Source organism: Zalophus californianus, chromosome 2 (assembly GCF_009762305.2).
Source record: "Zalophus californianus isolate mZalCal1 chromosome 2, mZalCal1.pri.v2, whole genome shotgun sequence".
Classification (NCBI taxonomy): domain Eukaryota; kingdom Metazoa; phylum Chordata; class Mammalia; order Carnivora; family Otariidae; genus Zalophus; species Zalophus californianus.
The window spans coordinates 56,072,697-56,086,421 of record NC_045596.1 but is presented as its reverse complement, the minus strand read 5'-3'; positions in this window follow the sequence as shown (position 1 = coordinate 56,086,421).

Genomic DNA, 13,725 nt, shown 5'->3' with positions numbered 1-13,725 from the left:
TTATACCTGATAAAGTGAACTTTGAACCACTGTACAAGTAGAAACTGAAGAAAAGCCACATCTCACCCTGAATTGCCTTGAGACAAGAATAATGAGGTTACAAAAAGAAACTCCTTTTTGTGCTTGTTAGATGCAAAACATGACAGCCTAAATAATATCAGGGGTGTTAGGATAAGAGAATTATCTATAAGGGCTTGTGTCATTGGAGAATATAACTAGCCTAGTGTTTTAAAGGCAGAACTTTCTAAATGATAGCAACTTAAATATCTTTCATGGACTTTACCAGTATAGCGAACCCAGTTTCAGAGAACATGATTGGGAGATTACATATGTCCATGTATCTTTGGGCATGTCCAGGCATGGTTCACTTAGATGGCTTGATGGGGTGGTGGTCATGAGGAGCAGGAATTTGGATTTAATACATTCACTGAGATGGGCTTTTTGGGAATGGAGCCAGCTGTGGTTTCTTGGAAGTAGCTCAGTGTAGCAGGTAGAAAATGGCATTCAAAGTCAACAGACAATAAATGTAAAATAGGTAAGCAGTTGGCACCAAGGGTTACAGTCCAGGGGGGAATTTCCTGACAGACAGTTGAGGGACAGCAATACAAAATCTAGAAAGGAATAGGTAATATTTGGAAATGGAAGCCAACAGGAAGGCATCAGCAGAGCACTAAATCTTAACTGGTATCCAGTCTAAAGGGCTAGATTTGGGAGTCAGGAGTTTCAAGGGCAAGTACCTTTACAAAAGATGAATTGACTGTGTATGTGTGGATTTTTGATGGATTACCTCTTCTAGTCCATTGAACTTCATGTCTATCTTGACAGCAATACCACATCATGTTGATTACGTTAGGTTTATATTGTCTTACATTAGGAAGTGTAAGAACTCCAACTTTTTCTTCCTTTACAAATTTGTTTTGACTATTCTAATTCCTTGACTTTCCATATACGCTTTAGAATCAGCTTGTCAATTTCTACAAAAAATATATTGAGATTTTGATTGGGATTGCATTTGATGTGTAAGACTAGTTTGGAGAGAATTGAATCTTAACTACTAAGTCTTACAATTCCTAAGCATAGTATCTGTGCCCACTTGGATCTTATTTATTGTTTGTTTGTTTAAGTTTTATTTAAATTTCAGCTAGTGAACATACAGTATTAGTTTTGGGTATACAATATAGTGATTCGACACTTCCACATAACACCCAGTGCTCATTGTAACAAGTGTACTCTTTAATTTCCATTACCTGTTTCACTCATCCCCCCCACCCACTTCCATTCTGGTAATCATCAGTTTGTTCTCCATAGTTAAGTCTGTTTCTTGGTTTGCCCCTCTCTTTCTTATTTTCCCTTTGCTCATTTGTTTTCTTAAATTCCACATGAGTTAAATCATATGGTATTTGTCTTTCTCTGACTGACTTACTCCACTTAGCATAATATGCTCTAGTTCCATCCACGTTGTTGCAAATGGCAAGATTTCATTCTTTTTATGGCTGAGTAATATTCCATTTGTGTGTATCTGTGTGTGTGTGTATATATCACTTCTTTATCCATTCATCAGTTGATGGACACTTGAGCTGTTTCTGTAATTGACTATTGTAGATAATGCTTCTATAAGTACCAGGGTATACATAGCCTTTGAATTAGTAGTTTTTCCACAGTGGCTGCACCAGTTTGTGTTCCCACCAACAGTGAAGGAGGGTTTCCCTTTCTCCACATCCTTGCTAACACCTGTTGTTTCATGTGTTGTTGATTTTAGCCATTCTGACAGGTATGAGGCAATATTTCACTGTAGTTTTGATTCACATTTCCCTGATGATGAGTGATGTTGGGCATCTTTTTATGTGTCTGTTAACCATCTGTATGTCTTCTTTGGAAAAATGTCTATTCATATCTTCTGCCCATTTTTTAACTGGGTTATTTGTTTTTTGAGTGTTCAGTTGTATAAGTTCTTTATATATTTTGGATGCTAACCTTTTATCAGATAATGTCATTTGCAAATATCTTGTCCCTTTCTGAAGGTTGCCTTTTAGTGTTGTTTCCTTTGCTGTGCAGAGGTGTGTTATTTTGATGAAGTCCCCATAGTTTATTTCTGCTTTTGTTTCCCTGGCCTCAGGAGACATGTCTAGGAAGAAGTTGCTGCGGCCTATATCAGAGAAGTTACTGCCTGTGTTCTCTTCAAGGATTTTTATGTTTTCAGGTCTCACATTTAGGTCTTTCATTTATTTTGAATTTACTTTTGTGTATGGTGTAAGAAAGTGGTCCAGTTTCATTCTTTTGCATGTTGCTGTCTAGTGTTTCCCAGCACCATGTGTTGAAGAGACTGTCTTTTATCCCACTGAATACCCTTTCCTACTTTGTTGAAGATTAGTTGACCATATAGTTGTGAATCCATTTCTGTGTTTTCTATTCTGTTCCCTTGATCTATATGTCTGTTTTTGTTCTAGTACTATGCTGTCTTGATGACTGTAGCCCTGTATTATAACTTGAAGTCCAGAATTGTGATGTCTCCAGCTTTGTTTTTATTTTTCAAGATTGTTTTGGCTATTTGGGGTCTTTTATATTTCTATACAATTTTTAGGATTATTTGTTTTAGTTCTGTTAAAAATGCTGGTAGTATTTTGATAAGGATTGCATTAAATATGTAGATTGCTCTGGGTAATATAGACATTTTAACAATATTTGTTCTTCCAGTCCATCAGCATGGAATGTCTTTCCATATCTTTGTGTTCTCTTGAATTTCTTTCATAAGTGTTTTATAGTTTTCAGAGTTTCTTTTACCTCTTTGTTTAGGTTTAGTCCTAGGTATCTTATGGTTTTTGGTGCAGTTGTAGAATGGATCAATATCTTGATTTCTCTTTCTGCTGCTTCATTATTGGTGTGTAGAAATGCATCAGATTTTCTTTTTTTTTCCAAGTGAAACCAGACAATTTATTTGTGCTAAGTGAATGGAAATAATGTATTTAGAGTTAGAGTTCTGTACATTATAACCTTGAGACTTTACTGATTTTGTGTATCAGTTCTAGCAAGTTTTTGGTGGGGTCTTTCAGGTGTTCTATATAGAGTATCATGTCATCTGCAAATAGTGAAAGTTTTACTTCTTCCTTGCTGATTTAGATGCCTTTATTTCTTTTTGTTGTCCGTTGCTGCGGCTAGGACTTCCAGTACTATGTTAAATAACAGTGGTGAGAGTGGACATCCCTGTCTTGTTTCTGACCTTAGAGGAAAAGCTCTCAGTTTTTCCCATTGAGGATGATATTAGCTGTGGGTTTTTCATATATGACCTTTATTATGTTGATGCGTACCCTCTCTATCCCTGCTTTGTTGAGGGTTTTTATCAAGAATGGAGATTGTACTTTGTCAAATGCTTTTTCTGCATCTATTGAGAGGATCATATGGTTCTTATCCTTTCTTTTATTAATGTGGTGTATCATGTTCATTGATTTGAGAATATTGAACCACCCTTGCAACCCAGAAATAAATCCCACTGGATCATGGTGAATGATTCTTTTAATGTACTAATATTTTGTTGAGAATTTTTACATCCATGTTCATCAGAGATATTGGCCTGTAGTTCTCTTTTTTAGTGGAGTCTTTGGTTTTGGAATCAGTGTAATGCTTGGTTCATACAATGAGTTTGGAAGGTTTCCTTCCATTTCTATTTTTTTTGTAATAGTTTGAGAAGAATAATCATTAACTCTTCTTTAAAGGTTTGGTAGAATTCCCTTGTGAAGCCATCTGGCCCTGTACTTTTGTTTGTTGGAAGATTTTTGATTACTGATTCAATTTCTTTGCTGGCTGTAGGTCTTTTCAAGTTTTCTGTTTCTTCCTATTTTAGTTTTGGTAGTTTATATGTTTCTACCAATTTATCCACTTATTCTAGATTGCCCAGTTTATTGGCATATATAACTTTTTCATAATATTCTCTTATAATTGTATTTCTGTGGTGTTGGTTGTTATTTCTCCCCTCTCATTTGTGGTTTTATTTATTTGGGTCCTTTCTCTTTTCTTTTTAATAAATCTGACTAGTGGTTTATTATTTTATTAATTTTTTTCAAAGAACCAGCTCCTGGTTTCATTGATCTGTTTTTTTTTTTTATATCATTTATTTCTGCTCTAATCTTTATTATTTTCCTTCTGCTTACTTTAGGCTTTATTTGTTCTTTTTCCGGCTCCTTTAGGCATAAGATTAGATTGCTTATTTGAGGTTTTCTTGCTTCTTGGGGTAGGCCTATATTGCTGTATACTTCCCTTTTATGCTCCCTTTTGTTGCATCCCTAATGTTTTGGACTGTTGTGTTTTCATTTTCATTTGTTTCCATGTATTTTTAAGTTTCTTCTTTAATTTCCTGGTTGACCCATTCATTCTTTTGTAGGATGTTCTTTAATCTCCATGAATTTGTGGTCTTTCCAGGGGGTGCCTCGGTGGCTCAGTTGTTAAGCGTCTGACTTTGGCTCAGGTCATGATCTCAGGGTCCTGGCTTCAAGGCCCGCATCTGGCTCCCTGCTCAGTGGAAAGCCTGCTTCTCCCTCTCCCACTCCCCCTGCTTGTGTCCCCTCTCTTGCTGTGTCTCTCTCTGTCAAATAAATAAATAAAATCTTTTAAAAAATTTTGTGGTCTTTCCAGTTTTTTTTTTTTTTTATACGGTGGTATTCAAGTTTCATAGTGTTGTGGTCAGAAAATATGCATGGTATGATCTCAGTCTTTTTGTACTTGTTGAGGCCTGATTTTTGACCTAGTATGTGATCTATTCTGGAGAATGTCCCATGTACACTTGAAAAGAATGTGTATTCTGCTTTAGGATGAAATGTTCTCAATATATTTGTCAAGTCTATCTGGTCCAGTGTGTCATTCAAAGTCATTGTTTCCTTATTGATTTTCTGCTTAGATGATTTGTCCATTGATGTAAGTGGGGTGTAAAAGTCCCCTATTATTTTATTATTATCAGTGAGTTCCTTTATGTTTGTTATTGATTGTTTTAAAAAATTGGGTGCTCCCAAGTCGCAGGAAAAATATTTACAATTGTTAGATCTTCTTGTTGGGTAGACCCCTTTATTATGATATAGTGCCTTTCTTTATCTCTTCTTACAGTCTTTGGTTTAAAATCTAGTTTGGCTGGGGGCGCCTGGGAGGCTCAGTTGGTTAAGCGTCTGCCTTTGGCTCAGGTCATGATCCCAGGGGCCTGGGATTGAGTCCTGCATGGGGTCCCTGCTCGGCGTGGAGCCTGCTTTTCCCTCTACCCCTCCCCCCTACTTGTGCTCTCCCTCTCTCTCATGCTCGTCTCTCTCAAATAAATAAATAAAATCTAAAAAATAAAATATAGTTTGACTGATAGAAGTATTGCTATTCCGGTTTTCTTTTGGCATCTATTTGCATGGTAAGTGTTTCTCCATTTCCTCACTTTCAATCTACAGATGTCTTTAGGTCTAAAATGAATCTCTTGCAGCCAGCATGTAGATGGGTCTTACTTTGTTTTATCCATTCTGACACCCTATGGCTTTTGATTGGAGCATTTAGTCCATTTACATTCAGAATAGTTATTGATAGGTATGAGTTTATTGTCATTTTATTACTTGTTTTGTTGTTGTTTCTGGAGATTTTCTCTGTTCCTTTTTAGTCTTTGTCACTTTTGGTCTTTTTTTCCCGCTCAAAGAGTCCCCTTTAATATATCTTGCATGGCTGGTTTAGTGGTTATTAACTCCTTTAGTTTTTGTTTGTCTGGGAAACTCTTTATCTCTCTATTCTGAATGATAGCCTTGCTGTATAGAATATTCTTGGCTTCAGATTTTTCTCATTCAGCACCTTGAATATATCATGCTACTTTTTGCTGGCTAGCCAAGTTTCTGTGGATAGAACTTCTGCTAACTTTATTGGTCTTCCCTGTGCAGATTAGGGACTTCTTTTGTCTTGGCTGCTTTTAGGATTTTTTTCTTTAGCTCTGTATTTTGCAAATTTAATTACAATATGGCTTGGTGTTGGCCTGCTTTTGTTGATTTTGATGGGAGTTCTTGTGCCTCCGGATTTGGTTGTCTGTTTCCTTCACCAAATTAGGTAAGTTTTTAGCTGTAATTTCCTCAAATAAATCTTTGACCTCTTTTCTCTCTCTTCTTCTGGGCCTCCTATGATACAAATATTATTGTTTAATGAAGTCACTCAGTTCCCTTAGTTTCATGATCCAGGATTTTTCTTCCCTTCTTTTGTTTAGCTTCATTATTTTCCATAATTCTATCTTTGTATCATTTATTCATTCCTATGCTTCTTCCATCCTTGTAGTCATTATATTCATTTGGTTCCAAATCTTGGTTGTTGCATTTTTCATTTCGGCCTGGTTGGTTTCAAGCTCTTTTATCTTTGTGGTAAGGGTATCACTGATGTCTTTTATGCTTTTCTCAAGCCCAGCTAGTATCCTTTTGATTGTTACTTTAAATTTTGGATCAGGCATATTATTTATATCTGTTTTGATTAGGTGTTTCCCATGACATTTTCTTGTTCTTTCCTTTGGGATGAATTCCTCTGTCTTGTCATTTTGTCTAGGTCTCTGTCTTCTTCTCTGTGTTAGGAAATCCTGTTATGTTTCCTGCTCCTGAGAGTAATGGCTTTATGAAGAAGAGATGGTATAATGCTCAGGGCCTGGTACGTCAGGAAGCATCTCTGGTGTGTGCTGCATGCACTCTGCTGCTTTGTTATGGCTGCACTGTCCCTCTGATCAGTCCTCTGCAGAGTTTCTTCTTGTCTGCAATAGGGGAATGTTTGCATCTTGTCCAGCCAGAGTGTGGCAGATTTTGCTAGGTATGCTCTGTCTGCTTGTTAAAAGAGACCTGATGCTATTTCTATTCGAATTGAAGCTTTGGAGACCCCTATGGTCTGTAGACATGGTGTATGTGGGGGACTGTGCTGGTCATTTGGGGGAGGGGCCCAATGCACTGATTCTGAGGCACACTTGCCTGAGAAAAGCAGTATCAGTAGAGTGCAGGGGGGCAGGACTTGGTGTAAACAGGTTATGCAGCCAGTGTTGACGCTCTGCTGTTTACTGCAGTTGGTTTATGCTGAGGGACGGGGAAGGGAAATGGCACCAGCCAGCTCCTTTGTCTCTGGAGAGGGGAGTTCGTGTTTACTGCTGTCAGGGAAGCCCTCCCAGAAGAGCGAATAATTTCCCCTCATGTGTCCTGAGCATTTTTCAGATGGCTGTTTTCACACCGTCTGTGTCCAGGTTGCTTGCCTGCCTTCCCATGATTGTCCTCTTTTCTCCTTCTAGTTGTGCAATTTTTTCTGATAGTCCTTAGATTGATTTCCTGGGTATTCACAATGATTTGATATTTATCTAGCTGTGTTTGAGGGAGTAGACAAGCCTACAGCCCTCCTAGTACTCCACCATCTTAGCTTCTCCCTGTATCTCTTACTAATTTTTTAAATATATTTGGGTGTTTCCATGTTGTTGCATAAATATTTACAACTGTTATATCTTCTTGTTGGATTTTCCCCTTTATGATTATACAGTGCCCTTCTTTGTTTCTCTTGTTAACAGTTTTTGTTTTAATGTCTAGTTTTTCTGATATAAGTATTTCTATTCTGGCTTTCTTTTCACATCCATTTGCATGATAAATGTTTCTCCATCTCCTCACTTTCAATCTGCAGGTGTCTTTAGGTCTAAATTGAGTCTCTGTATGCAGCATGTAGATGGGTTTTATTTGTTTTATCCATTGTGGCTCCGTATGTCTTTTGATTGGAGCATTTGGTCCATTTACATTCAAAGTAATTATTGAAAGATATGTATTTATTGCCAATTTATTACTTGTTTTGTCATTGTTTCTGGAGATTTTCTCTGATCTTTCTTGTCTTTGTCACTTTTGTTTTCTCCTTTCCATTCAAAGAGTCCCCTTTAATATTTCTTGTAGGGCTGGTTTAGTGGTCACAAACTCCTTTAGTTTTTGTTTGTCTGGGAAACTAGTTATCTCTTCTATTCTGAATGATAATCTTGCTGGATAGAATATTCTTGGCTTCAGATTTTTCCTGTTCAGCACTTTGAATATATCATGCCATTCTCTTAAGTTGAAAAACCTCCTGGTAGCTTTATGAGTTTTCCCTTGTAAGTTAAGGACTTATTTTTTCTTGCTACTTTTTTTTTTGCTTGTTTCTTTTAAGATATTTATCACTCTATTTTGCAAATATAATTATAATATATCTTGGTGTTGGCCTGCTTTTGTTGATTTTGATGGGAGTTCTCCTGTGCCTCCTGGACCTGAATGTCTATTTCCTTCCCCAGGTTAGGGAAGTTTTCAGCTATTAATTCTTCAAATAAATTATCTGCCCCCATTTCTCTCTTTTTTTGGGATTCCTGTGATAGGAATGTTATTATGTTTGATGGTGTCACTGAGTTTCTTAAGTCCATTCTCATGTTGCATAATTCTTCTGTCTTTTTTTCAACCTTATTACTTTCTGTTACTTTGTCTTGTAGGTCATTAATTCATGCCTCTGCGTCTTCCAGCCTGCTGCTCATTGCATCTAGTCTGTTTCTAATCTCATTTATTGTACTCTTCATCTCTGATTGCTTCTTTTTTTTAGCTCTTTTTTCTCTATGATAAGATTCTTATTGATGTCTTCTGTTCTTTTCTCAAGCCCAGTGAGTATCTGTGATCATTGCTTTAAATTCTCCAACAGGCATGGTACTTATATCAGTTTAACTTAGATCTCTGTGGCATTATCTTGTTCTTTCATTTTGGATAAATTTCTCTGTCTTGGCATTTGTCTAAGTCTCTGCCTTCTTCTCTGTGTTAGAAAAGTTAGCTGTGTCTCCTGCTACTGAAAGTAATGCCTCATGAAGAAGTGGTCATGTTGTACCTAGGGCCTGGCACTTATTGGAGTATTTCTGGTTTGTGCTATGTGTACTCTGCTGTTTTGGCTGCTCTGTCCTTTAGGCCATTTGTCTGCAGAGGCTCTCCTGCTTGCTGTGGGCATTGTTTGGTCCCTGACCTGAATGTGACAGAGTTTTAATTAGGTGTGCTCTCGTCTTCTTGTCAAATGAGTCCTGACATCACCTCCACCATAACTGAGGCCTGCAGAACTCTGGTTGGGAGATGTGATGTAGTCAGGGGTTTGTGCTGGTCTTCTGGAGGAGGGACCTGCTCTACTGTGATTGACGTAAGCGTGATTGAAAAGGGCAGTTTCACTAGAGGGGGGTGGGGCTTAGTGTAAGCAAGTTAGGCAGCCAGTGTTCATGCTGTGCTGCTTCCTGCATGTGGCTCTATGCTTATGGTGAGGGGGTGGGGTAGGAAAATGGTGCCAGCCAGCTTCTTTCTGGAGGGACATCTTCACGAATGCTGCCTCTTAGGGACCTGCTCTGAGAAGAAGGAATAATCTCCCCACTCTCTGCCCCAGGCACTCTTTAGATCACTGTTTCCACACTGTCTGCCCCTGGGTTGTTTGCCTGCTTTCTTTCTAGGAGCAGTGCAGTGCCATCTGGGCTCTATCTCAGCCACACCTGCTGACTTTTAAAACTCCGGGCTTTAAGCACTGCTCTTTCCAAGAACTCATGAAATTCCTGTTTTCTAAGCCAATGGCTTTGGGGAAATGTTCTCCTTGTGCATTCACCTGTGCTCTCCTGTCTCTCTTGCCCTCCTCTGTGACCATGGCTCCCTCTCCTCCACAGCACCCTTGATTGTTTCTCCCATAAACTATGTCTCTGTACTTCCTACGTTCTTTGATGTGGTCTTCTCTTCCTTTTGTTGTGGAGTTTATTCTGTCAGTGTTCAGGATATTTCTGGGGATATTTAGGATGATCTGATAGTTGTCTAATCAGGTGAGTCTGAGGTCTTCCTACTCCACCATTTTCCTTTCCACTCTGTCAGTATTTTTTAATTTTTAGATTTTAGTTGTTTATTCATAGTATATAGAAATACAGTGGGTCCCATAGGATACCAGGATATCATGTATCCTATAACCTTGCTAATCTCACTTATTAACTCTAATAACTTTTTTTTTTGCAGATTCCTTGGGATTTCTATGTAGAGAATTTTTTTTCCCTTTCCAGTTGTATTTTGTTTCTTGTCTTATTACGTTAGCTAGAATCTCAGCACAATCTTATATAAATGTAGTCATGATTTTTTTCCTGATTTTAGGGGTAAGCATTCAGGGTTTCATCATTAAGTATTTGTTGGAGGAGATATGAGTATATATTCTAAATGTGCCTTGGTTTGTGTAGACACTGGGTCTGCCCTAATCTAAGATTTCCCCTGTTACTATGCAAATCAAGCTGCCATGATTAGGTGATTAGAGAATCTGAATACCATTTTTGGATACCCTTGTCAAATAGACTGACTGGGAGTCACATTTCAAAGCTCATGATGTATAAGACTGGGCAAAAGAATATGACATTGAATGGAAGTCCCATCTCCCCTATAGCTCACAAATAGCATGATTGGTAGCAAGGAAAAGTGGAATATTAGAGAAACAAACTAAATTATTAGGTAAAACTACCTTGGTCAGGTGGACTAAAGTACTATCCTGGGCTTCAGTACATTTGAATGATAAGCTAGTAGGCCTTTTGCTTCATATGCAAAACTGGAGACCCTTGCCAAGACACCCATATCACACAGGTTTGGAAGGTGCTGGAGATAGCCATTGGTCCGACTCTCACTGTGGATCACTGAGCTATGTTGCTGAGAATGTCAAACTCCATCATGCCTGGGAAAGGTGATACCTACTGGAATTTGGAATGGGCTGTCCCCCTGGAATGCGTGAGTTACTTTGTATGTCTGGGTGAGGGGGAATTTCTCAATCTTCACTGGGATCCCACTGTCCTACTGCAACCTGTACTTGTTGAAATATATTATACCTGGAATGGAGCATGTACCATTGAGAAAGGGAAGAAGATGGAGGCCTAACCTGGCATATCCTGTCTCCAGTTCATCTCCTCATGCTTGTTAGTGCTGCCTCCCTTGGCCAACATGTATGATATTTAGAGATTTAACCAGGTTAAATTTCTAAAGCTGCCAACCTCCCTTTTCTCAAGGATAGGTGGGTACATTTTATTTTCCAGTGGTATGAAATTTGCCTGCTTTCTTCTCTCCTCTGGCCTAGAGCATGTTGTAAGACACATAGTATCCCTTGCTAAATTCATCCAGCAAGCCTTAAATGATAGCTGACAAAGCCTGTCCTTGCTGAACACTGAGATGTCTCTAAGGAGAAAAGCTATTCTCCAAAACAGAATGGACTTGGACATTATTACTGCCTCATAAGAAGGCATTTATCGTCTTATTCAAACAGAACATTGTGTGTTCATACCTGATGAATGAGTCTGCTAATGTTTCATCTTCATTAAATCACATGATGCCAGTGAATGCCCTGAGCGATCAGACACCCAAACTGAGGGAGTTATTAAGTCAGTGATTTGGATCATGGGGCTCTTGGTAGGAAAAGTTGTTACTTATTATTGGGAATTATTATCTTAATCTGTGTTTTCTCTTGCATGTGTCTGTATTGTTGCTGTGGTGTCTGCCTTCAATGTAGCCAAGGAGCCACCATACTGCTAATAAAATCCCTTGCTGACTGCTTTGGGCACAGTGTGGAAGAAGGGGTTGTGGAAGATCATAATAGCAGGTTAGGAGGGCTGGAGTGTTGGAGGAAGTCATGGAGAGGATGTGATCTCTCTTGTCTTGTGCGTGGACTTGGGGCATCAGAGGCTCCTCAACCCCTCTCCTGTCCTTGGAATGTACATTCTTCCCCACCCCAATTGTTTGTACAATGGGAGCCATTTTCAAGGAGGCAGCCTTGAAAGAACAATGTATTGTTGAGACCTTCTGGACTGAATATAAGACAAGCCTTGTGTGTGAGTTTCCTAGCTTCTTAAAACTGCCATCTTCCAGTCTGGAGTAGTCTGCCTCTTTCTTCCATCTCTTTTTGCCCTGTGTTAACCAGGGGCCAGTTTGTGAACCAACAGTGTTATCTTAGATATGGCTGTTTGTTTTGTTTTGTTTGCTGGTACTTATTATTAGTTTGAGAACATTCCCTTCTACTCTTTACTGACTTCTGTCATGAATGAATGTTGAATTATTTTGTATTATGGTTTTTCTGTATTCATTGACATGACTATATGGTTTCATTTTAATCTTTCCATATGGCGAATTACGTTGGCTGATTTTGAATGTTACATTGACAATACATTCCTGGGATGAACCGCACTTAGGTCATGACAGATCATCTTCTTAATATATTCTTTGATTTGACCTATGGTCACAAAGGATAATGGCCTGTAGTTTTCTTTTATTACAGTGTCTTGGTTTGGTTTTGGTTTCAGGGCAATGTTGGCATTCTAAAATAAGTTGGGGGGTGTTGCCTCTTCTTCTGTTTTCTGGAAGGTTTTGTATAGAATTGGTATTATTTCTGGGACACATGGGTCGCTCAATTAGTTAAGTGTCCAACTCTTGATTTCAGCTCAGATTATGATCTCCGGGTCGTGAAATCTAGCCCCACATCAGGCTCCACATTGGGTGTGGTGTCTGCTTAAGGTTCTCTCTCTCCCTCTCCCTCTGCCCGTCCTCCCTGCTCTCGCTCTCAAAAAAAAAAAAAAAAAGATTGGTATTATTTCTTAAATATTTTGTAGAACTTCTCTGTGAAGCCATTTGTGCTTGTTGTTTGTGGGAACATACTTAAATAAAAAATTCACTTTCTTTAATACATCTAGTGCTATTCAGTTTATCTGTTTCTTCCTGCATGAGCTTTGGTAGTTTCTGTCTTTTGAGGAAATTGTTGTGATCCATCTAAGTTGTCAAAGTTATTGACATAAAGTTGATCATAATATTCCTTATTAATCATTTAATGTTTAACAAGTTTGTAGTGTTTTTCTCCTCTCATCTGTGATTTTGGTAACTTGTGTCTTCTCTTTTTTCTCTGATCAGACTGGCTAAATGGTTCAGTAATTTTATTCATCTTCTCAAAGAAGCAGCTTTTGGTTTAATTGATTTTCTTTATTTTTGCCTGCTTTTGTACCCATTTGTATTATTTTCTTTCTTCAGACTATTTTAGGTTTAATATATCTGTCTTCTGGTTTCCTAAAATGAAGCTGATGTCTTTGATTTGAGACCTTTCTTCTTTTCTGATATAAGCATTTAGTAATATAAAATTTCCCTAAACACTGTTTTAGCTACATCCCACAAATATGACATGTATTGTGTTTTTCTTTATATTTAGTTGAAGATATTTTTAAATTTGTCTTTGGATTTATTCTTTAATTGGTGGATAATTTTAAAAATGTCATTTAATTTCTAATTTTTAGGAGATTTTTCATCTATTTTGCTATTGTTTCATTTTAGCTTAATTTTGTTGTGGTTGTGATATCAGATCTCATAAGGTTAGTTATTGAGACTTTAAAAATTTTTTCATGGTCAGGACGCCTAGGTGGCTTAGTTGCTTTTGGGCATCTTACTCTTGATTTCAGCTCAGATTGTGACCTCGGGGTTGTGAGATTGAGCCCTGTGTCAGGCTCACACACTGGGCATAGAGCCTGCTTGGGATTTTCTCTCATCCTGACTCTGCCTGCCTCTGTCTCTGTCTCTCTCTCTCTCAAAAAAAAAAAAAAAAATCATGGTCTATCTTGGTGACTGCTCCACAGTCCTTTGAAAAGAATATGTATTCTGTTGTTTGATGGAGTGTTCTATAAAGATCCATTAGGTCAAATTGATTTATAGTGTAGTCCAGGATGAATTTTTTTTGACTGCATAAACTGCACAA